Here is a 21,981-nt window from a genome sequence, read left to right as displayed (position 1 = left end):
GCTTCAGTCGTATCCGACTCTGAGACCCCATGGACTGTAGCCTGCCAGGCTCCTCTGTCCGTGGGATTCTCCAGGTAAGAATACTGGGATGGATAGCCATTCCCGTCAACACTTTGCTCACACTCTAAACCTTCAAAACTAGTTCTCCTGCCCTAAAACCTGAGTGAGAAGGGCACCAGGAGCCCAAGAAAGCATTCCAGGGCCACCTTGAGCTGCCCAGATGCAAAGGAGCCAGATCATCCAGAAACTACAAGTCCTGTTGCCAAGAGCTGTCACCTGATACAGCAAGCTGTGCTCTGTCTCCTGGATTCCAGCCCCCTGCCTTCTGCTCTTCTTGGGATTTCCAGGTGACCTGCTGACCCCACATCAAAGGAAGTGATCCCAGGCCTTCAAAGTGGAGCTTGAGCCAAGCTGGGCACGCGGAGTGCCTCCCCCACCCACCCTGGGGACCCAGGGGCTGATCCTGCCCAGCAAAGAGGGTGCCCACAGTGGGGCCAGCCCCCCAGGCCTGGGCTCTTGGAGCTTTCAAGTGTCACTTAGCAGCAATTAGATGGTTGGGAAGGTAGATTTGCTGACAATTAGTCCAGGGCTGGGGGTAAGAGGGACTTGCTCAGGCAGCGACGTCTTGTTTAGAAAGCTGTCTCTTCTCCCACCCTGTTTTCCTTCCAGCTAATCAGCCACCCAGCACTCTCCTTCCCAAGTGCCAGCTGGGAACCGTCAAAGCCCCATGCGCCCCTCACACAGTGCAGGCCCATCCTCTCCAGGGGCTCAGGTTTCCAGCCCCAAGGCTGGTTTCTGTCTGACTCAGGTGGTTCCATTTAACACGGGAAGAACTGAAGGGCCCAGGGCCATGGGGGCCTCCCCAGCCTGCTCTCCATCAAGGTGGCCTGGTCCCTTTCTAGGCTGCATGTTCTCATCCTCACCCCTTGCCTTCTGGGAACAACCAGGGGGTTTAGAAACCTCCTCCAAGAGGGTACCTGGTGAGCTTCTTACAATTTCTCTCAAAAGGAACAAGCTTGTCTGTGCCTTGAGTAAAGCAAGTGTTTCTACAGCTGTTCTGGTTAGGGTAGGATGGAGGGTTTGTTTGTTTTGCTTTGTTTTGTTTGACTTTATGTGGGATTTATTAAATTGTTTTCATGTTGAAGTTTGATATTCAGATGGTGGTGCTGCTCCACCAAGGGAGGTTTTACCTTCTAGGGAACGCTCGCAGTGACTGGAGTCGTGCCGGGTGTCATGTCGGGGGGTGAGGAGACGCCATTGGCATCTCGTGGATGGAGACCCAGGAGGCTGCAGCGCAGAGGTCAGCCCCCTCCATAACAAGTAAGCTGACCTCAAACATCAGTAGTGCTGAGGTTGAGATATGACCTGACATACAGCCAACTGCGCAGGTCTAAAGCGCACACATCAATCCATCCACGGACTTGCAGGTATCGACATATTGTATTAGCTTCTTAACACTGCTATAACCAACTACTGCAAACTTAGTGGTTCAGATGGTAAAGAATCTGTCCACAATGTGGGAGACCTGAGTTCAATCCCAGGGTCAGGAAGATCCCCTCGAGAAGGGAACGGCAACCCACTCCAGTATTCTGGCCTGGAGATTTCCATGGACAAAGGAACCTGTTAGGGCTGTAGTCCATGGGGTCTGAAAGAGTCAGGCACTGAGTGACTAACACTGTGATTTAAAACAACACTCACTTATTGTTTTATAATTCTAGAAATCAGAAGTCCCAAAATCAAGGTGTCAGCAGGACTGCATTCCTTCTGAGGCTTTTTCTTTTAAATATTTATTTTTTATTTGACTGCACCAGGTCTTGATGCGGCATGTGAAATCTTTAGTTACAGCAGGCAAACTCTTAATTATGTCATGTGGGATCTAGATTCCCCCACCAGAGATCAAACCCAGCCCCTCTGCACTGGAAGCTCAGAGTCTAAGCCGACCATTAGGGAAGCCTCAAGATACTTAATATAGTTTTTTAAGCTCCTGGCATTAATATACATATAGTCCTCCTGGATGAGGGGGTCGGTGGGGGTGGGGAGGAGGCTTGACTGATCTTATAGGTCTAGGACTGTAGGCTTAAAGATGGCAAGGTGCAAACATTCACAATTTTTCTCATTTACTCAACAATACTGGACTTGGACTTGGACTTGGGGCTATGCACAAAGGCTTAGAGGCTGGAGATGGAGATCAGAACTGGAATGCAAAAGGGATCCACCCCAGTTATTACTGGAGTCACAGCTACAAGGAGACAGATGGCAAACTAGAGTTTGTGATATAATTCATTATATTTAGTGCTAGAGTTCAGCTTCAGGTGGGCTATGGGACCCATCCCCAGACAATCATTGATCTTTCTCTCTCTCTCTGTCTCTTTTTTTTCTTTTTCTTTTTCTTTTTTTTTTTACTATCTCCATGCCTTGGCACTTTCTAGAATGTCATGTAGTTGGAATTGTACAATTCATAACCATTTCAGACTGGCTTCTGCCACTTAGCAATAGGCTTTTAAGGTCCCTTCCTTGTCTTTTTGTAGTTTGCTGGGTCTTTGAATTGTTAGAGTATAGTGTTAGCAAGATGACTGTTAAGTCTAAGATAAAGAGAGGTTAGTGGCAGCCAGGAGGCATGAGACAAGTCAATAAATGAGCAAAGTGTTTGCCAACCAAAGGTTCAACCCCACACCTTATCCTAGTCTTTTGAAAAATGAATATGTTAGTTTTTGTCTTCCTGCTTTAATATCAATCATATTTGAGGTGCGTGTTTTTTAAATTAATTTATTTATTTGGCCATGTTGGGTCTTAGTTGCCTCATGCGGGATCTTAAATTGCGGCAGACGGGCTCCAGAGTGCATGGGCTCAGTGGTTGCTGCCTGCAGGGTTTGTTACTCTAAGGCATGTGGGATCTTACTTCACCAACCGAAGATCGAACCTGCGTGCCCTGCATTGCAGGGCAGATTCTTAACCACGGACCACCAGGGAGATCCCCATCCCAGTCTTGCCTCCAGACACCCACGTCCAGTTCTAAGAGGGCAACATCACGAATTGTCACATGCTGTTGTCCTGGTCCAGTGGTGATCCTAGAGCCAGGTCGGTTTTCCCAGGGGACCATGGTTACCTATCTTCATGGGCTCAAGCTGATGCTCATAAGAAATGTCTCTGTTTTCTTACTCCTGGACAGTCTTATGTCAAAAAGCTCTCAAGACCTCCACGTCCAGAAGTGCTCCTGAGGGGTGGGGATAGATAGTGAGTACTCAGCCAAGGTTCTTGGTCCTTTCTCCCCACTGAGACCCTTGTGCTCCAGCAGCCCTGAGCCCCACTTGTTGGTTTCCCTGCTGACTCATCCATTTGACTGCCTGCCTGTATGAGCTCACCCTGAGATATACATATATTGTGCACAGTCTTTCAAATGTTTTTTTCTTACTAAAACAATAATAGCTGTACTACATAACTATTAATCTGGCAGTAAATTCTTACAGGAAATTTATTGCTAAGATTGTATTTCAGGAATTGGTTGCGTTATCCCAGAAGGGGGTTCAATTAAACACTTAAAAATAAAAGTCACACAGGATTTAGATGGCGCCTCTTGGATGAAGGTTTCAAAGACTGTCTATCCTCTTCCCATCAGATTCTCTACAGATGGTTTCAGAGGCTGAGAAATGACAGAGCTATGTCCAAGGTCAACCATGACATCATCGGCAGCATCAACTTATCTCATCGTTTGCTCGGCTGAGCCCTGTGCCTCTCACTGCTGCTGGCTTTGGAAGGTGTTTATCTCATGCTATAGCCTGTAGGCCAGCAGAGTTTCTAATGGTGGTTTGATCTTGACCTGCAGCTTTCATCAAGGTCAAGGTATTCCCAGTCCAGCAGGGAATTGGGGAACAAATGGGGGAATTTTTTGGAGAGATATAAGGAAGAAAGTGAGAAAGTGAAGGGGAGAAATAGCAGTATAAAGGACCTCTTTACCGAAACCCCAAGTGAAAATGCCCAGAGAAGGAAAAGTAAGAAATGGGTCTTGTTGGGGTAGAATAGATGCACGTATATGTATGACTGAGTTGCTCTGCTATCCACCTGAAGCTATTGTTGTTGTTCAGTTGCTAAGTTGTGTCTGACTCTTTGTGACCCCATGGACTGCAGCACGCCAGGCTTCCCTGTCCTTCACTATATCCCAGACTTTCCTCAAATTCATGTCCATTGAGTTGGCGATGCCATCCAACCATCTAATCCTCTGTCGTCCCCTTCTCTTTCTGCCCTCAATCTTTCCCAGCATCAGGGACGTTCCCAATGAGTCATCTCCTAGCATCAGGTGGCCAAAGTACTGGAGCTTCAGCTTCAGCATCAGTCCTTCCAATGAATGTTCAAGGGATGATTTCCTTTAAGATTGACTGGTTGGATCTCCTTGCAGTCCAAGGGACTCTTAAGAGTCTTCTCCAACACCACAGTCCAAAAGCATCAGTTCTTCAGTGCTCAGGCTTCTTTATGGTCCAATATAAAATAAGAAGTTTAAAAAAATAAAGACTGCATATCAAAAAAAGAAAAGAAATGGGTCCTGGAGAAGTCCTAGGCTGTGGCAGGATGGGAGCAATCCTGTGTAAGGCGGGTCTCCACCTTGGGGAGCTGTCCACGTACTTGGGGACCTGGGAATGTGCACACTCAGGGTGCAGTGCCTCCCCAATGAAGGACCTGGACAAACCGCTTGTGGACTTCAGGGGAGAGGGGCAGGCTTGACACTGGTTTGGTAGGGTGGGGAGATGTTTCCAGTGAGGTAGGTGAGGGTGGTCAGGTGGTTGCAAGCCTGGGTGGATGACAGAGGTGGTGAAGTCTTGAAAGACAATGGGAGAATGCCATTTATTCAACCCTTCCATCCATATCTATGGAGCCCCCAAGCTCTGTGCCAAGAGACAGCAGGTTCTGCCCTGGGCAGTGGGACTCTGGTCTCCAGGCAGCTGGGAGATGGGCAAGACAATGTTCAGAGGACTCAGGTTTTGGAAGGAAGTTTGGGAGGCACACTTTTCTCCCTTCCCCACCCATGACTGCTTCCTGCCATCACTCCAGGGGGCATCTGTGGGACAGAGCTTCTGGTCTCCCCATCCCTATGTTCTGAAAGTGACAGTATCAGCTCCCACCATGGGAGGCAGGACCTGGGAGCCATGTCAGGCTTGCTGCTCTTTCATTTCTGGGCCAGTCGGCCGCTCACAACAGTGTCTGAGATGGACACTGCTCAGGTTATTGTGTTATAGTTGGGGAAATTGAAGATTCAAGAGAGGCAACAAGTGCCTTTCCCAAGGCCAACCGGCCGGCATCACAGACGACAGTCAAGCCCGTGGTCGCCCCCATCGTGGGCCCTGTGCCAGCTTGACCCAAGTGCTCTCACATGCCGAAGGAAATCCCTCTTCTGAGTGCTGTGGGTCTTCTCTCCCTTGAAAGAACACAGAACAGCCCAGCAGATGGAATGAAAAGAACTGGCCTCACACATCAGCAGCTTTCCTATCAAGCCTAGAGATGAAACAGAGGGAAATACAAACAGCAGAACCCAGGAAGAGAGAGGCCAGCTTATCTCTGTCGCCTCTTTCTCTGCCCTTCCTCATTCCTCTCTCTGCTTCTTGGGCTGAGTCCAAGCCCATATCTAGGTATATTCTATATCTTGGGCTAGAAAACCAGAGCCTGGGATGAAAATCGAATTGATATCTGCTGTGTCGGCTTTTCATCCTGATCTGTCTGATCTGCGTACGTGGGCCAGCTACAGAGGGGACGGGAGGAGGCGCAGACAAGGCCTGGGTTTTTGTTTTTTTTCGTTTATTTATTTTTAATTAAACGATAATTGCTTTATAATATTGTGTTGGTTTCTGCCATACATCAACATGAGTCAGCCAGAGGTATACGTATGATCCCTTCCTCTTGAACCTCACTCCCCATCCCACCCCTCTAGGTTGTTACAGAGCCCCAGTTTGAGTTCCTTGAGTCATACGGCAAATCTCCATTGGCTATCTATTTTACAAATGGTAGCGTATATGCTTCCATGCTACTCTCTCCAATCGTCTCACCCTCTCCTTCCTCCCCCATGCCTGTGTCCATAAGTCTGTTCTCTCTGTCTGCGTCTCCATTGCTGCCCTGCAGATAGGTTTATCAGTACCATCTTTCTAGATTCCATATATATGTGTTAAGATATAATCTTTATTTTTCTTATTTCATTCTGTATAATAGACTCCAGGTTCATCCACCTCATTAGAACTGACTCAAATACATTCCTTTTTATAGGCCTGGGTTCTTGAAGGGGCCAGTTACAGCGATGGGAAGGAAGCTTTAATGGTGCGTCCGTTGAGGCTGTGACCTGTCCCAGTTTCCTATTTTTCTAACATTAGGTTGTCATTATCCTGTGGTGACTCCACCTGGGTCTCTCTAAAGACCGGCTGCCCCTGTGGCTTGGACCCAGGATCCTTGGAAGAAGCTAGTTTGGTCAACTGTGAGGAAAGGGATGTAGATATTTCAGGCTTTCTGTGCACATGATGACCTCCAAATAGCCCGTTTCTTCCAGATGCCCTTAGAGCAGCTAGAAAGTCTGAAGGAAACACTCCCTCTCGTCTATTGGGAAGCCTGGCATTCTATAAGAAGATCTAACAAAACTTTTTTTGAACCTTAGAGGGAAATACGTCAAATGTGTGTGTGCACACTCAGTCGTGTCCGACTCTTTATAACCCCATGGGCTGTAGCCCATCAGGCTCCTCGGTCCATGGGATTCTGCAGGCAAGAATACTGGAGTGGGTTGCCATTTCCTACTCCAGGGGATCTTCTCAACCCAGGGGTCAAACCTGAGTCTCTATCTTCTCCTGCATTGGCAGGAGGGTTCTTTACCACTAGCACCACCTGGAAAAGTGAAAGTGAGGGTTGCTCAATTGTGTCCAACTCTGCGACCGGATGGACTATACAGTCCATGGGATTCTCCAGGCCAAAATACTGGAGTGGGTAGCCTTTCCCTTCTTCAGGGGATCTTCCCAACCCAGTGATAGAACCCAGGTCTCCTGCATTGCAGGCAGATTCTTTACCAGCTGAGCCACAAGGGAAGCCCAAGAATACTGGAGTGGGTAGCCTATCCCTTCTCCAGGAAGATCTTCCCAACTCAGGAACTGAACTGGGGTCTCCTGCATTGCAGGTGGATTCTTTAACAATTGAGCTATGAGGGAAACTCACGGGCAGAACCACCTGGGAAGCGTATGTCAAATGATCCTCATCAAAAGCTAGGAAGATGCCTGGACTGCACAGCTGGCCAGGACCTGGAATGAAATTCAACAGAAACAAGCAGAAACAATGGGAAATGATTGCAAAAATACTCTCTCCGAGTTGAGGAGGGAGGAGTAGGGGGAAGAGAAAAAGTAGGTTATTAGAGATTGGGGAAAGGGCAGGACGTACCCTCATAAATGTCTTGCAAGAAAGCGAAGGAAGGAGTGACTTTCTTGGACCCATAACAGATCATGCACTCAACAGGCTCCAAGGATGTAGATTCCAGAGAGGAGTCCGGATTCTATCCAAGTACAGCAGGGCAGGAGCTTGTGAACAACCACACGCCCTCAAATAGAGCAGATGAGGCTGTGTTGGAGGCAAGAGCTGCTGCTTCTACTCCATTTCAGAGGTTTTGTAGGGTAATGGTGATAATGGCTTCCTTTCTGCTTTTCCCAAGGTGGCCATCTTTGAAAATAGGTCAGCAATGCATGAATCCTCAGCCCCCAATTTACAGACAGGAAACTCCAGGCTCAGCCTGTGAGGCTGAAAGACCCCCCAAGGTAGACATAGGCAGAAGCCAGGGCAGAGTGAGGGGCTTCAGAGTTCCCAGGAGAAAAGCCCAGAAGGCTTCTTTTTGCCTTCCATGCCACAATTCCTGGTCCCCATTCTCCTCCAGAGACTGGAAACTCTGGCCAAGACTGTTCCACTCCGTGTCAGAGGGGTCCTCCCCTCTGCCTTCCTCCCATCCTTCTTTTCATCCATCCTTCCATTAATTTGTTACATTTGAAAATTGGGAGGATTCCTGTTGTGATCCAGATCCACGGCTTCTCTCTAGAAGAGTCAAGGATATGGCAGCAATAGCCAGGCTCCCATGCAGCACTGGCACTCAGACAGGGCTGAGACCCTCAGCCCACATCCCTCACTCAGGATCGAGCATCTGGACTGCCCTCTCTAGGCGCCTGCGTGTGACCCGTGTGCTCTGCTAGCTCCCACCTCTCTGGGGGCAAGCAGTCTGCCACACCTGCAAGGGAAACAAAGAAAGGAGATTGAGAGGATTGTCTGGGTAATTAAAGGAGGACATTTTAGCTCTTGAATCATGCACACTAAGTAACAATGGCCCTGTGTGGACACAGGCCGATCAGATTGCCACCATACCCTCCGAAGCTTGAATTTACCCACAACAATTCAAGAGTTCACGGAATGGTTCAGTTCCAGCCAGACTATGTCAGCTCCAACTAACCTGCTGGACCATGGAGATGGTATTTTTAAAAAAAGAATGCCTATCAGTGGAAGACTGGCTAAATAAAATAACACACATGATGGAATTCTATTGAGCTGTTAAAAGAATGAACTTCAGTTCCATGGACAGGTATTTAAATGGACGCACAATGTAATACTGTACAACAGGACTTGGCAAAGTACCACCCACTGTCTGTTTCTGTAAATAAAGTTTTATTGATACACATCCATACCCATTTGTTCACATATTGCCTGGGACTGCTTTTACACAGTAGCAGCAAAGCTGGGTAGCTGCCATGGAGGGCATGTGGTCCCCCACACCAAAATGTTTATTAGCAGGCCATTTCTAGGAAAAGTTTCCTCTACATTATTTTGAGGCATATATAAATATTAATGTATACTGTTCAAATATTTCCTATATAGACATTTGGTTGGAAAGATATTTAAGTTCATGGTAGAAGTTGCCTCTATGTCGGAGTCCAAAGACAGAATAAATACACAAAATTTTCTTGATCCTAAAATTCCATTTCTTTACTCAAAAAAAAAAATTGGGGGCAATATGAAGAAATGTTCACAACTGTCAGATTTTCAGTGGAAGGTTCACAGGTGTTTGTTTTATTAGTCTTTGAACTTTTCTTTAAAATGTTTAAAATAAAAATTACCTCATAAAAGAACAAAACATTTAGGAGTGCAATAATTCCATCTACCTGATAAAACTCCTAGAGTGACATTATAATTATATGTTTAAAATGATCTACCATAGCTCTCTTCTTAAACACTCAATGTGTGATCCTCAGGCTTTAGTCTAAATTATTTGGGAAGAAAGGGTTTCTGTTTCAGGTTTTCTTTATACTTGTATGTTTTATGAATTCCCTTCTATAGTTTTATAAATAGTTCCTAGATGCAAGCGACAAATTCAGTTAATTCAAGACCAGTTTTCCCCTCACGATCCTGTTTCATTTTCCCTCAACACAGAAGCAATGTATAGACCCATCCAAGAGGAACAGCTCAATTATGCAACCAGTGCCTTCCAACATGTAAATACCATGTCTAGAAATCCAGGAAAAATAACCAGCCTTGTCCCACTTACTCAAATCACACGGACAATTTACGTCCATGAATTGGAATTTCGATTTGATCTGAGTTTACTTGTAGAAGCCAAGGCACTTTATGGGGGGAGAGAGGGAAGGCTGACCAAGTTGAGGACTGGAATTAAAGTAATGGAAAACAGACGCTGAAACGCTGATGGATGCCAAACTAAAGCCAGGTGCTGGCTTTGGGCAGGTGACCTGGGAAGCCTGGCTCTCGCTCCTGGGAGAGACAACTCGAGGGATGATGGGTGGGTGGCTCCATTTGGGGTCTATGGTTGCTCCCTCTCTGGCTCTCTCCATCCAAGGAGTTGACCATGGGGCCTGGAAATGTCAGCAGAATACATCTTCTTCCATACCTGAATGAGGGATTATTCGCAGAAGGCAGGGCAGCCAAGTGGGCGTCTTTTGAAAACAGACTTCTGGAATTTCCCAGACTTCTTGCAAATAATCCACAGTACTTTGTCAGGGTGGAAAAACCTGAAATTCTTCCTTCTCTGTCTGGAATATATACAGTAAAGTCTTTGTGACTTGGCAGGGCGTGCCTGGCCGGGAAGACCTCTGTTCTTGGCTGGGCTGTGCAGCAGTGAACTTGGTGACCCCGAGGAGATGAGGCACCTCCGGGGGCCTCTGGCTGATGGGCTGTGGGGTCAGGCAGCTGGGGGAGGGCTGGGGGCCCCAGTCTTTGTCCTGAGATTTCCCGAAAGTCAGATGACCTTGGATGCGGCATGTGATCACTGCAGATGTGGCAGGTGGGCTGGGTGAGTCGTCAGCTGCTGCAAGTCCTGGAGAAAAAGCAAGGAGGAGCCAGAGAGACTGAGCAACAGGCTTGGAGTCCAGGGGGAAGGGCCCCCTCCCCTGGAAAGCATGGCCTGTGGCCTTCCCCAAGGCTCTGCAGCCACACAGAATCATGACTGGCTGGCTGGGCTGCCAAGGCGGGGGGCTTATGCCCAGCTGGACCCAATCTTCCCTCGGCCTGAAATGTCCACACATAGTCTCAGCCTGTCTGTGAGCTCCCAGACCCCAGCTCCCCACATCGCCTGCACTGCTCCCACCCCACCCCCCCCCCCGCCCCACCGCCTACTCTTTCGATCCCCCCTGAGAAGGCTTTAGGAGAATGAACTTGGACAAAAACCCAGGCTCAGTTCCCATCACTGCCTCTTGCTAGTTCTGCAAACTTTTAAATGTACTTAGCTTCTCTGAGGTCCTGGCTTCTTGCTTGGGAAACAGGGCTGGCCGCAGGGTCCTCTGCACACGGACCTGGCAGAGACTGGGGCCAAGGGAATCAGAGCTCAGAAAGGGAGGGGGCATTGTTCCCAACCTGCCCTGCCGACTGCAGGCTAAGGTCTTGCTTTTCTCACTACGACTTCTCTTGGGCTCTGGTTGCTATGCATCCCCTCACCCGTCACCCTGGCCCCTACCTCGAAGACACAAAGCGTGGCCTTCACACCCAGGAGTCACTCCATTCACTCGTTCAGGGAGCACTTCTCCTGCCCTGGCACTGTTTGCACACCCAGGGAAACAGCCTTGGCCAAGGAGACAAGCACCTCAATGAAGCTGTATGTCTGTGGGGGAAGACAGTAGAAGAAATGCAAGGAGAATACGGGCAGTGACAAGGCCCGTGGCTGAAATGACATGGGTTGGTGGGCGGGACATTGGGGGTGGTCTGGCAGGCCACCCAAGGAGGAAGTGGTTTTGGAGCTGAGGGTGGCAAATGGCCATCAAAGGAGAGACCCTTCTGGCTGGTAGAGGGAACGGCTGGAGCAAAGTCCCGGTGGCAGGAGGGAGCCAGGCATTGTGACCATTGGGTACAAGTCTGGAGAGGGGGAGAGGAGTAAGGAAGGTGGAGGGCATGCAGGCAGACCTGTTTAGGGTGTAGCCAAGGGGGTCGGGCAGAAGGGGTCAATCTGTCTGGGGATCATTTGACAAATGTGATTTCTACTTCAGGAAGAACATCCCTGGGATTTCCCTGGTGAGCCAGTTGTTAAGATTTCACACTTTGACTGCAGAAGGCGCAGGTTTGATCCCTGGTCGGGGAGCTCAGACCCAATCAACATGCCAAGAAAGAAAAAAAAAAAAAACAAACATTGAAAGAAAGAGCATCACTGCTTGGGGCTGGAGAAGGAGCTGCAGGAGCAGACTGATGACGAAAGAGGCTTTCTGTCACCTCCGCTGCCCTGTACTGGAGCGAATGGGGCTTGTTTCCTAATTTCAGTTCTAGTAAATTAAACTAGTTTCATGGGACCTAAGAATTAACTGGAGGTCCGATGACCGCAATGCAGCAACAGACGGAACCAGAAAGCCCTTGCATGGAGATCATGAAAAATGCTTGGGGTTGGGACCTACTCATCCTCAGGGGGACTTAAATAAAATCAGCACATTGGGGACTCTGTTGTAGTTCTCTTTCTCAAGACGACTCCTTCTATTGAGAAGTGTTGGGGCTCCTGGAGCTGTTCCAAAGCCCCTTCCTGCTTTATCATGGTTTCCCAGAAGTTCCCCCTAAGCAAAGCCGCAGCTCTTTAGGGGAGGGGGGCCCACAATTCAATTATTGAGAATTGCTTTAAGACTCATGTTTTTCCTCACATTACTGAAAAGCAATCGTGGTCATAATCAAGACCGCATGTGTCCTGGATCTAGTTATTAAATCATTAAATTGTTTTATAATTCCTATTAGCAACCTCGCCTAGAAGGTCAGATGAAAAAAGGCAAAAGGACGTTTTTTTGTTTCTTTTTCACTCTGACATTTTCATTTCTCTCCATACCCTTCGCTCTAGCCCAAGGAATGGCAGAGTGGGGGCCAGGCTGGCACAACTAGGTGCCCAGGGTTGGCCTTTGTGGTTTGTGGGATCCTGGAAGGATGTAACTAAGATCCCTGACAGCTGGAGGCAGGTCAAGTGTCTCCGCTGGGCCTGACTGCTGGCGAGAGGCACTCTCTGGGCCAAGTCCGGGTGCCTTTTCTGACTGGCCCTTCTTGTCTGCATCTTATCCTTGGATCTGATCATGGACCCTCAGGCCCTCCCGGCCCTCCCGGCCCTCCCCTACCTGCTTTCGTTCAAGTCCTCCGAAAGGCCAAACAGAGCAGTGAAAGTCAGTCTTGAACTCAATGTCAATGTTGAACAATGTGCCTGAAAGGTATTAGCACTCCAGCCACGGGGGCTGCAAGTTGCTTCACTCCTAATATAGTTGAAGGGCTTCCCAGGTGGCACTAGTGGTAAAGAACCCGTCCACCAATACAGGAGATGTGAGAGACGTGGGTTCGATCCCTGGGTCAGGAAGATCCCCTGGAAAAGAGAATGGCAACCTACCCAAGTATTTTTGCCTGGAGAATCCCATGAACAGAGGAATCTGGCGGGCTATGGTCCATAGGGTCGCAGAGAGTCAGACACAAATGACGCAACTTAACACTCATGCACGCACCTGGTCCTTCCCTCCGAGCATCCTTTTAAATAGTCTTCTTTGCCCCCCACTCCCCTACACAATATATTCCATCCTGACTTCTCAGGGAGATGATTCTTTGGTGGTGTTTCCTTTTTCCTCTTAATTACTGTTTATCTGGACTTTCAAATTAAGATGGAACATGTAAACAGCAAAGCTCACAAATCTTAATTTTTTGTCTGTATGGATGAACCCTTATAAGACATTAAACATTTCCGTCCTCTGGGAGATTCTCTGATGTTGCCTTCCCATCAGTTTCCACCCATGTGTCACCATCCTGATCTCTAGCCTCATAGCCTCCTGATCTGCAGCAGTGCTTTATCTCAGAGACACTTTCTCATTTAATTTCCCAAATGCTCTTGGAGATTATTTAGATCCTTAGGAATCATGAATATCTTAAAGGAGAGAAATAAAGATAGAACTGTTTTAGATAACTCTGGACTCTGGCTATGGCAAAAACACCCCAAGCTGAAAGAATATCTGGGTCTTTCCAATTGTGCAAGACGCTTTTCTGGTTTGATGATCCATTTCTACAATGAGACGCTCGCTTCTTTTACAATATACTTTCAGGGATCCGGAATCATATATTTTTTGAAATGATGTATTATCTTAATTGGTCTTAATTGTTTCATTAACGTGAACTTGATATAAAGTAACCTCTCGAAGTGCATTGCTAAGGAGGGAAGGGAGATTAATAACCTAATCAAGCACTTGGAAACAACTGACATGCCCCGTGGAAAGGGTACTCTAAAAATTTCATTTAAAAATGTAATTATACTGATTAGAAAGACATATTCCTTTGTTTTAGAGAGAGGATCTTATAGTTGGAGAGCATTTAGCTGAATGGATAGGATTATATTTAAAATGCTATCTTCTTAACTGTATAAAATTTCCAGGCTTTTTAGTACAGAATAAGATGGATTTTTGGAGTTTTCTGCCATGTTAATTGATTTGGGGGTGACCACTGGTGTTACAGGGGATCAATAACATAAATATGAGAGAAACAGAATGTATCTAATTTAATACATTTTAATGTCAGAACCCATCTTGCTCTAGGTAAGGTGGCCACGGATTTGCAGGTCGGGTGGGCTTCCCCGGTGGCTCAAGTGGTATGCATTGGTTCTGTCTCTGGTCCTGGAAGATCCCCTGGAGAAGGAAAGGGCAACCCACTTCAGTATTCTTGTCTGGAGAATCCCATGGACAGAGAAGCCTGGTGGGCTACAGTCCATGGGGTCACAAAGAGTCGGACACAACTGAGCATGTGGGAAATTACACAGGCGTGCAGGAGTGGGCCTGTGTGGGCAAGAAGAAGGACCTCTGGGGGTGGGGACTTTCTGAAAAATGGGCTCCCCCAGGGAGCCTGAGCCCCTCTGTCAGTGCAGCTTTTCCTTTGGGAAACCAAGAACTTGGCACAATTTGAAAATCTTTTAATGTCATATTTACATTCTTTGAGGGAGGGCTGGATTTCTTGATCTAAGCCATTAGAGCCAAGACCAGTTGGTGATAAGCTGGGAAACTAATGCTCTGAGATAAACTTGTGGACAGTAAAGTCTGTTCACAAGGTCCTGAGGCTGATTTTCTTGTGTGCCTTCAAAAGCTCACATTCTTTGATCCTAGGCATCCTCTTTTCTCCCAGTTATTTTTCCCAAGGGAAGAGAAAAGTACTTTAGAGGGGGAGAAATTGCTGCCTGCATGAAGATGTTCAAATACAAGAGAATAATAGCTGAACAAATAAACAAGCAAGAAAACCGAAAACAACCTAAGCCCTTTTGGCCTGCTCTGCCAGAGCTCCTGTGTCCAGGAGCCCCCACGTGGACATTGTGAAAGCTGCCCAGACATACAGAAATGTGTATGAGATAATGTGGGGGAAAGCCCGAGAACCTACAATTTTTAGGTACCCTCTGCAGTGGGAAAGAGGGAAACGGCTGTTGTGTCTGTGTAGCACAATTCTGAGGACAGGACTTCTCCCCTTGTTTGGGCTTAAAACTGTGCCTTTCTGACAAATAGAAAGGCAAAGAACAAAGAAGAGAGGCCTGGTAAAGACTAAAGCAGGTGCCACTCTAGCAGAATTCTGAAGGAGCAATGACAGTATTCCAAGCAGGGATGTGTCCCTGTTGTTATTGTTCTGTTGCTCAGTCATGTCCGACTCTTTTCGACTCCATGGGCTGCAGCAGTCCAGGCCTCCCTGTCCTTCACCAGCTCCCAGAGTTTGCTCAAACTCGTGTCAGTGATGCCATCCAACCATCTCATTCTCTGTCGTCCCCTTCTCCTCCTGCCCTCAATCTTTTTTAGCATCAGGGTCTTTTCCAATGAGTAGACTCTTTGCATCATGTGGCCAAAAGACTGGAGCTTCAACTTCAGCATCAGTCCTTCCAGTGAATATTCAGGGTTGATTTCCTTTAGGACTGACAGGTTTGATCTCCTCTGGAGAAGACTCTTGAGAGTCCCTTGGACAGCAAGGAGATGTGTCTGTAGATTGTAAATAATCTCTTTAGGTAAACATGGTGGAAGGGGGTCAAAGGTGTTTGGCAGTAAATGTTTTTTACACTGCTAACAATAATAACCAACATTTGGAAAGTTTACAGAAAACCATTCATTTAAAAGCACTCGTTTGCTCCATACTCGTTTGCAAGCACTGGCTTGCTCCATACAAGCCAGTGAGGGCATCACCATAGACAAGGGGGACACTGGGTCTAAGAAGGCCATCTGAGATGACTTTACCAGGGTCCAAGATAACGTGATGAGGCTTTGCATATGGAGCCCAGCGTCCTGGTCCAAGGCTTCAGAGAGAAATGGACGTGAGGACACTCCAGTTGGCTCCGTCCTCTGAGATAAGAAAGCTTTCTCATCCACACACCCCACTGGCTTTCCAGTTTTGTCCAGGATTGGTTTACTAGGTCTCACTGGCACTCCTCAAAATGCCTGTTGCCTGTCTGATCTGATTGTCCTTGGAGGTGGAAGATGAAACCTCAGTTCCAGACCACAAACTCATAGGCTCTGTTCCCTCAGAGGCCAGAGCTGGGGCTGAGAGTCTTTCCTGTTGTTTGCGAAATGCACAGAAATGCAGTTCCTTCATTCCTCCATAGAGATGTGTTTTCTTCCATTTCTTGCTTGAAACATGTAGTGCTCTTGATTTATCTGTACCCATTTTTGATGGAGACTATGATCAGGGGAAATATTTCTCTAATTTGAGGAAAATACCCTGCAACAAAATGATAATTGGCAAGGAAAATAGCCTCAGGGAAACCACAGGGTGTGGTGGAGGATGTGGAGAAAACAGCTGCTCGCTGCCATGCTTAGAAGTGGGTCTCCTGCTGTTACTTAGTCTTATTTTCAAAGGGAACAGGAGACCTGAATATTTACGTAAACATGTCCCCATAAATGAGTTTTAACATTTAAAGACGAAGAGTGATTTTCATTCTAAAGAATTTCGAGAAATCACATCAGTTTAGGGTCTTGGTTTGGGTTCCGCCAAAGAGCAGACTCAGAGGAGGATTCGAGCGCAAGCAGTTTTGTGGGGGAGGGAGTCCGAGGAAACACCCAGAGATGAATGGAAAGGGAGGTTTGGAGGGTTGATGCTTCTCTGGGGGATAAACTCCACTTGCATCAGTGGTACCTTGCTTGCTAATGCGCAGCTATGGGCTTCCTCCCCTCTGTCTCTCATTCTCCATCCTCTTTCAGTGTTTCCCAGAATCACCTTCCAGATCAACTACTTGCATTTGAGTCCCTGTGTCAAGGTCTGCTTCTGGCAGAAGCTGACACAGGTGACTCGGGGCATTAGAGCCAGCATGGGTCCACGGATCAACTGCCCAGAGCTGCCCAAGCTGCAGTGCAGCTGGGTGTGACCTGTCATGTGTCACCTCGGGGTCGCAGCATCTCCGAGGCAGGTTTGTCTCCTCCTCATGGTCTCCTCTGCCCCCGACAGCTGGAGGGGAGGGAAACAACCAAGATGACACCAGAACACAGAAGGTGTGGGTGTCAAAGCCAATGCCGATCGGAGAGTAAAACCATCTCACCAAACGATTCAACTGTGCAGACAGACCTGTGAGCAAGAAGCAAGTTTTGATGGACAGACATCGCTCGGTATTTCCTGGTCTCAGGTAGAGTTCTCCAGAAGCAGATGTTGAAATGGAAGTGTGGTCATTAGGGACCTGCCCTTGTGAAAGGAGGAGGCAGAGATGAGCAAAGGGGAAAGTAGAATTAAGGGCCAGTTGGGAGTCCCCCAGACCCAGCTGATCCAACAGGAAGGAGTATGAGAAGCTGTGCCCATCAGGCTGAATGGCCAGGCCTCCAGGTCCTCCCCTTGCTGTTTCTGGATGGGTACTGGCTATCCCAGGAAAGGAGTGATGCTGCTGAAACAGTGGAGGCTGCCCCAAAAGGAATGAGAAGCTCCAGGCTGACCACTACCCACCTTTCCTGCAGCTGTGAGCCAGTGCCTCTTCGACGGGGGCCCTGGGAGCTTCCATCAGTAAACAGAAGGGGCATGGCTAGTGGTGGGAACATGGGTGTGCTTGAACACTCTGGTCCTGCCTGCACCATTTATGTGTTATGGTGGCTACTGTGGTGCCAACTTGGCCCCATGGTTTGGTGGAAAGATAGCACCCAATGGATAGTCATGACGTTGTGTTCACATGATGTCCTGTGGTTAGGCATTCCATCTCTATCAGGAATGGAATTTTTAACACACTATAAACCATTCTGTTTAATTAATGTATATGACATTCACACATAGTCTAAAGAAAGCATTGGGCTTCCTTGGTGGCTCAGTGGTAAAGAATCCACCTGCCAATGCAGGAGCCTTGGGTTCCATCCTTGGGTTGGGAAGATCCCCTGAAGAAAGAAATAGAACCCCAATCCAGTATTCTTGCCTGGGAAATACCTTGGAGAGAGGAGCCAGGTGGGCTACAGTCTGTGGGGTCCCAAAGAGTCAGACACAACTGATCAACTGAGCACATCCATTGTGTTCAAAACTGAGGCTTGTTATTTACTAAAGATGGATGTGCATTAATTTTATGGCCTTTAAGGTGTACCAGGGCACTTTAGGACCTGTTTTCCACCAAGTGTGGGACTCTCCAGTGAATTCTCTCCTCACCACTAACACCTCCAACCCTGTGGCCTTTGCTGGATTGTAGGGCCCTACTCTGGAACCCACTTGAAGCCAGCAGCTCCATATCACCAAGATATGAAGACTAAGTACCCAGGTGTGACCCACCAGGAGCTGTGCTGCTTCTTTCACGATTAGGACAAGGGGTCAAGATTCAACACTGTCTTCTACTTTAGGGAGAGCGTATTGGCATGTCTCTGACTGCAGGAGCCCTGAAGGTATAACAGGCCCTGCACCTCTTTGTGGGGCCCTTCTCGAGCCCCTGAACCCCATGTGTCTTCTCATGGCCTTGGCACACTGGCCACCTCTTGCACATTTGGCCTGATCAATGTCATATCACCACTGTCATGGACCAATGGGACTCTCTGAGGATGTCCAGATGGCCCAGGTTCCATTAGGAGAGAAGGCGGGGAGGGTCACTCACCCGGGGACAAATCTGCAGGTATATTTTGCTGTCCATTCCAGATCCACTTGTGCAGTCCAGAAAACCTTCTCTGGACCTCTCTTCTGATTGGGAGGGAATGGAGCTCAACTGTCCATTCAGTGCTTGCAGACCTTGCTAAGTTCCTTCACAAGGATGACACGCCTGGCACAGAAACTGATTAGGGATCCTTATGAGCAGTCATCCACAGTTACCCTCCAGGATTCCTCCTGCTTCTGTGAGGGCTGGATAGGCGAATCCCAGCAATATGACGGCAACCTTGTCCCTGGATCTTTTAGCTCTTTTGAGAGTGATGCTTGGACTTCCCTGGCAGTCCAGTGGTTAAGACTCTGCGCTTCCAGTGCAAGGGTCACAGATTCAATCCCTAGTTGGGAAACTAAGGTCTCACATGCCACATAGCATAGCCAAAAAATTTGAAAAAATAAAAGTGACACTGACCACACCTCTTCCTGGGGTATGATATGGGGCTGGAGGGGATGAAGTTCCCGTTTCCACTTGACTTTCTCCACTGATATGGCTTTTATCTTACAGAACAAGGATCAGCTTCCCAGAACAAGAATCCTAAATACGTATCCAGGAATCGGAGCAATGGTCCCTGTGGGGGTGGGGGATCCGTGGGCCCACAGGGCCCACGATACAACAGTTTCACTATGACTCCATTTATGATCCAGGTCTCATCTCCCACCTCTGATAAGGAGGGAATCTTGATGAGGCTCCTGCGGTTTCTGAGCATCCTCTCGAATGCTGATAAAATGGAATAACCGAAGTGTTTCCTATAGCATCACTGACCATTGCTGTATGCAGGGGAAACTGACATCTTAGATAAGTAGCCTGTGGAGAAGCAGATCCCTTGGCTAAGGGATACAGTTCATGCTCCGAGCTCTCGTTGTGCCATGCTGTGCTAAATTCTCCCTGCCAGCGTCCCGCTCTGGACATCTGCCTCCTGACTCTGGGCAGTGATCTACGCTGACGGGCTAACACCTAATTAGCATGTTTGAAACAAGGGGTGGATGTGCTCAGGGTTTGGAAAATCCGAGGCAAAGGAGTTTTCCAACCGTGGAGGGAAAAGGGACCGGACCAGTCAGGTGGGATGAGGACTGAGACAGAGGGAGAGGTGACCACTGGCTGGAAGGTGTGGAGAGTGGGCGGGTGGGAGGCAGGGGGTCCCCAGGGAAAGAAGGTTCCCAGGACATTGTGGAGACATGAATGTCAAGAAGCAGAGAATTCTCTTTGCTCAGAGAAGGAATACTCACCTGTTCAGGCTTTAAATCTGATGTTTCTCTCCCTGCATGTAAGATACATGAAATTGCTCTTTTGATCTTCTCAGAAATACAAGAGCAAATACTGAAAACCATAAGGGCCTTCAAATGAGGCTCTGGCTAAAGGCACACAAGACGTCTGTGAAGGGGCTTCAGAGGAGCTCCAAGTCCCCAGGTCGGCTGTTCCTTTGCAGAATCGGGCTGTTGGGACGTAATAGTTATGATCACTGGAAAACCAGCTCTCAGGATGACAGTGCCCACACTCTCGGTATATTTGACAAAGCCTGTTATTTAGATAAACCAAGCATCCTTACTGTTCTGATTCTTCAACCAAGCTCTAGTGGAGAGCTTGCCTGGGGTGAAGGCCTCAAGATCTTATAATTAGCCTGGAGATAAGCACATTGAAAGTGACAGCCCAAGGTGGGGTTTTCTGAGGTTGTTTTTTCTTTTCTTTTTTTTTTTTTTTTTCCCCTCTCCATCTGCCTCCACCATCAGCATCTTTTTCACCCAGGAGTTGTACTCGAACATCAAGCTTCTCAGGACCATTAGCATCTACCATTTTGAAAAGAAATGAAAGTGAATAAAATGAAATGAAAATGACATTTCATTTTTGTTCATCCCACAATCTGATTAAACCGGCCACCAGTATAAGGCCCCAGCAGTGGGCCCAGCCAACAAAAGCCACCCCCTGCACCAATGCAGGACCATTCAGCAGTGACTCGCACGTCTGTCTCATGTCTGATCTCCTGAGCCGCTCCTAGCGTGTCCCTTCCCTTCCTGCATGTGTCATTATGTGTCAGAATATATTACCGTGCTCAGCCGTTGATCTAAGCTGTTCTTTTTCAGTTTAATTACCAAGCTCAAATCACTGACCCCGTGTCTGTTTTATTAAGATGTCGCTGAAGATAATGAGTAATTTGAGAGGGGAGAAATTCCAATTTCCTGTCGAGTTGCCTTCTCGTGAGGTCCTTTCCGGGATGGTAACCGCACTGCCTGAGTAGATCTTGTACTCAACCCATTTGACCAACTCGCCCCAGCCTGAGCCTGTCACCTCCTGTTTTGTGGGCTAAAATAAAGTACTTCCCTTGAAAGGTGTTTATTATTTCTGTAAAAACATCAAGAAAGCTACTGGAACCAAGTCACTTGCTCTGAAGATCAAGAGCCATCATACCAGCTCCCTAGGAAATGGAGTTGTCCCAGCCCCAGGGGCTTGGAAATAGGAGTAGCTGGTTCTGCCCGGTTTTCGAAAGAAGGGTAATTCCTCCATGGACTCTGAGAGAGTTTCTGTCTGCCGCAGGGTGCCTGCCCCGCATGGAGTCCACACTTCCTTCATGAGAGTGATTTTATGGCCACTCCAAGCTTCTTCCTGACAGCCAGCTCCACGGCAGGCATGCTGGATGCAGTAAATACGATCCCTGTGACAGTTCGCCCCTCGCCGGGCACTCGGGCTCCGTTTTGACACTAATAAAGTTAGTGCATGGAGATCCGATTATGAGGAGGAGCAAATGAGATGTTTCATGAAGTGAGTCTGTGATGGTCCATTTCAGCTGGGAATAATTGTATCTCCCAGTGTATCCTCAAAGAGTTTACCAAAATGTATTCATTTACACAGAAGGCAGGAGGCAGGCATGCCTGCTTTTATTTCTCCAGTTAAGAAACTGGAAAACCTGGTGCTGGGCTCCAGGGAGCTTGTGTGCTGTAGATGTTTGTCTTTATTTGGGGGGCAGGATGGGAAGCAGGTGGGAAAAAGGAGAAGTTGAAGGGAGGAGATGGAATAGACCTGCACACTTCTGGGCTTCCCAGGTGGCGCTAGTGGTAAAGAACCCACCTGCCAATGCAGGAGACATAAGAGATGTGGGTGTGATCCCTGAGTCAGGAAGATCCTCTGGAAGAGGGCATGGTAACCCACTCCAGTTTTTTTGCCTGGAGCATCCCATGGACAGAGGAGCCTGGCAGGCTACAGTCCTTACAGCCGAGTCGGACACGACTGATGTGACTTAGCAGGCACACACACTTCTGAGTCCCGCTGACATTTCTACCCTGCATAACTGCAGAGAATTTTCCCCAGGGCTTTAGAGTCATTGTACATGGTGGGGAACCTAGCATCCTTTGGGTTTTCTGATTCCACGAAGACCCCTTTGACCCCGTGCCTCTCCCTTCCCTGCTCTCATCAGCTCTGTCTCTTTCAGCCTCTTCGCTTTTAGCTCC

The sequence above is a fragment of the Ovis canadensis genome, chromosome 13 (genome assembly GCF_042477335.2).
Source record: "Ovis canadensis isolate MfBH-ARS-UI-01 breed Bighorn chromosome 13, ARS-UI_OviCan_v2, whole genome shotgun sequence".
Lineage (NCBI taxonomy): Eukaryota > Metazoa > Chordata > Mammalia > Artiodactyla > Bovidae > Ovis > Ovis canadensis.
The sequence above is the reverse complement of the archived record's forward strand: the minus strand, read 5'-3'. Positions refer to the sequence as shown.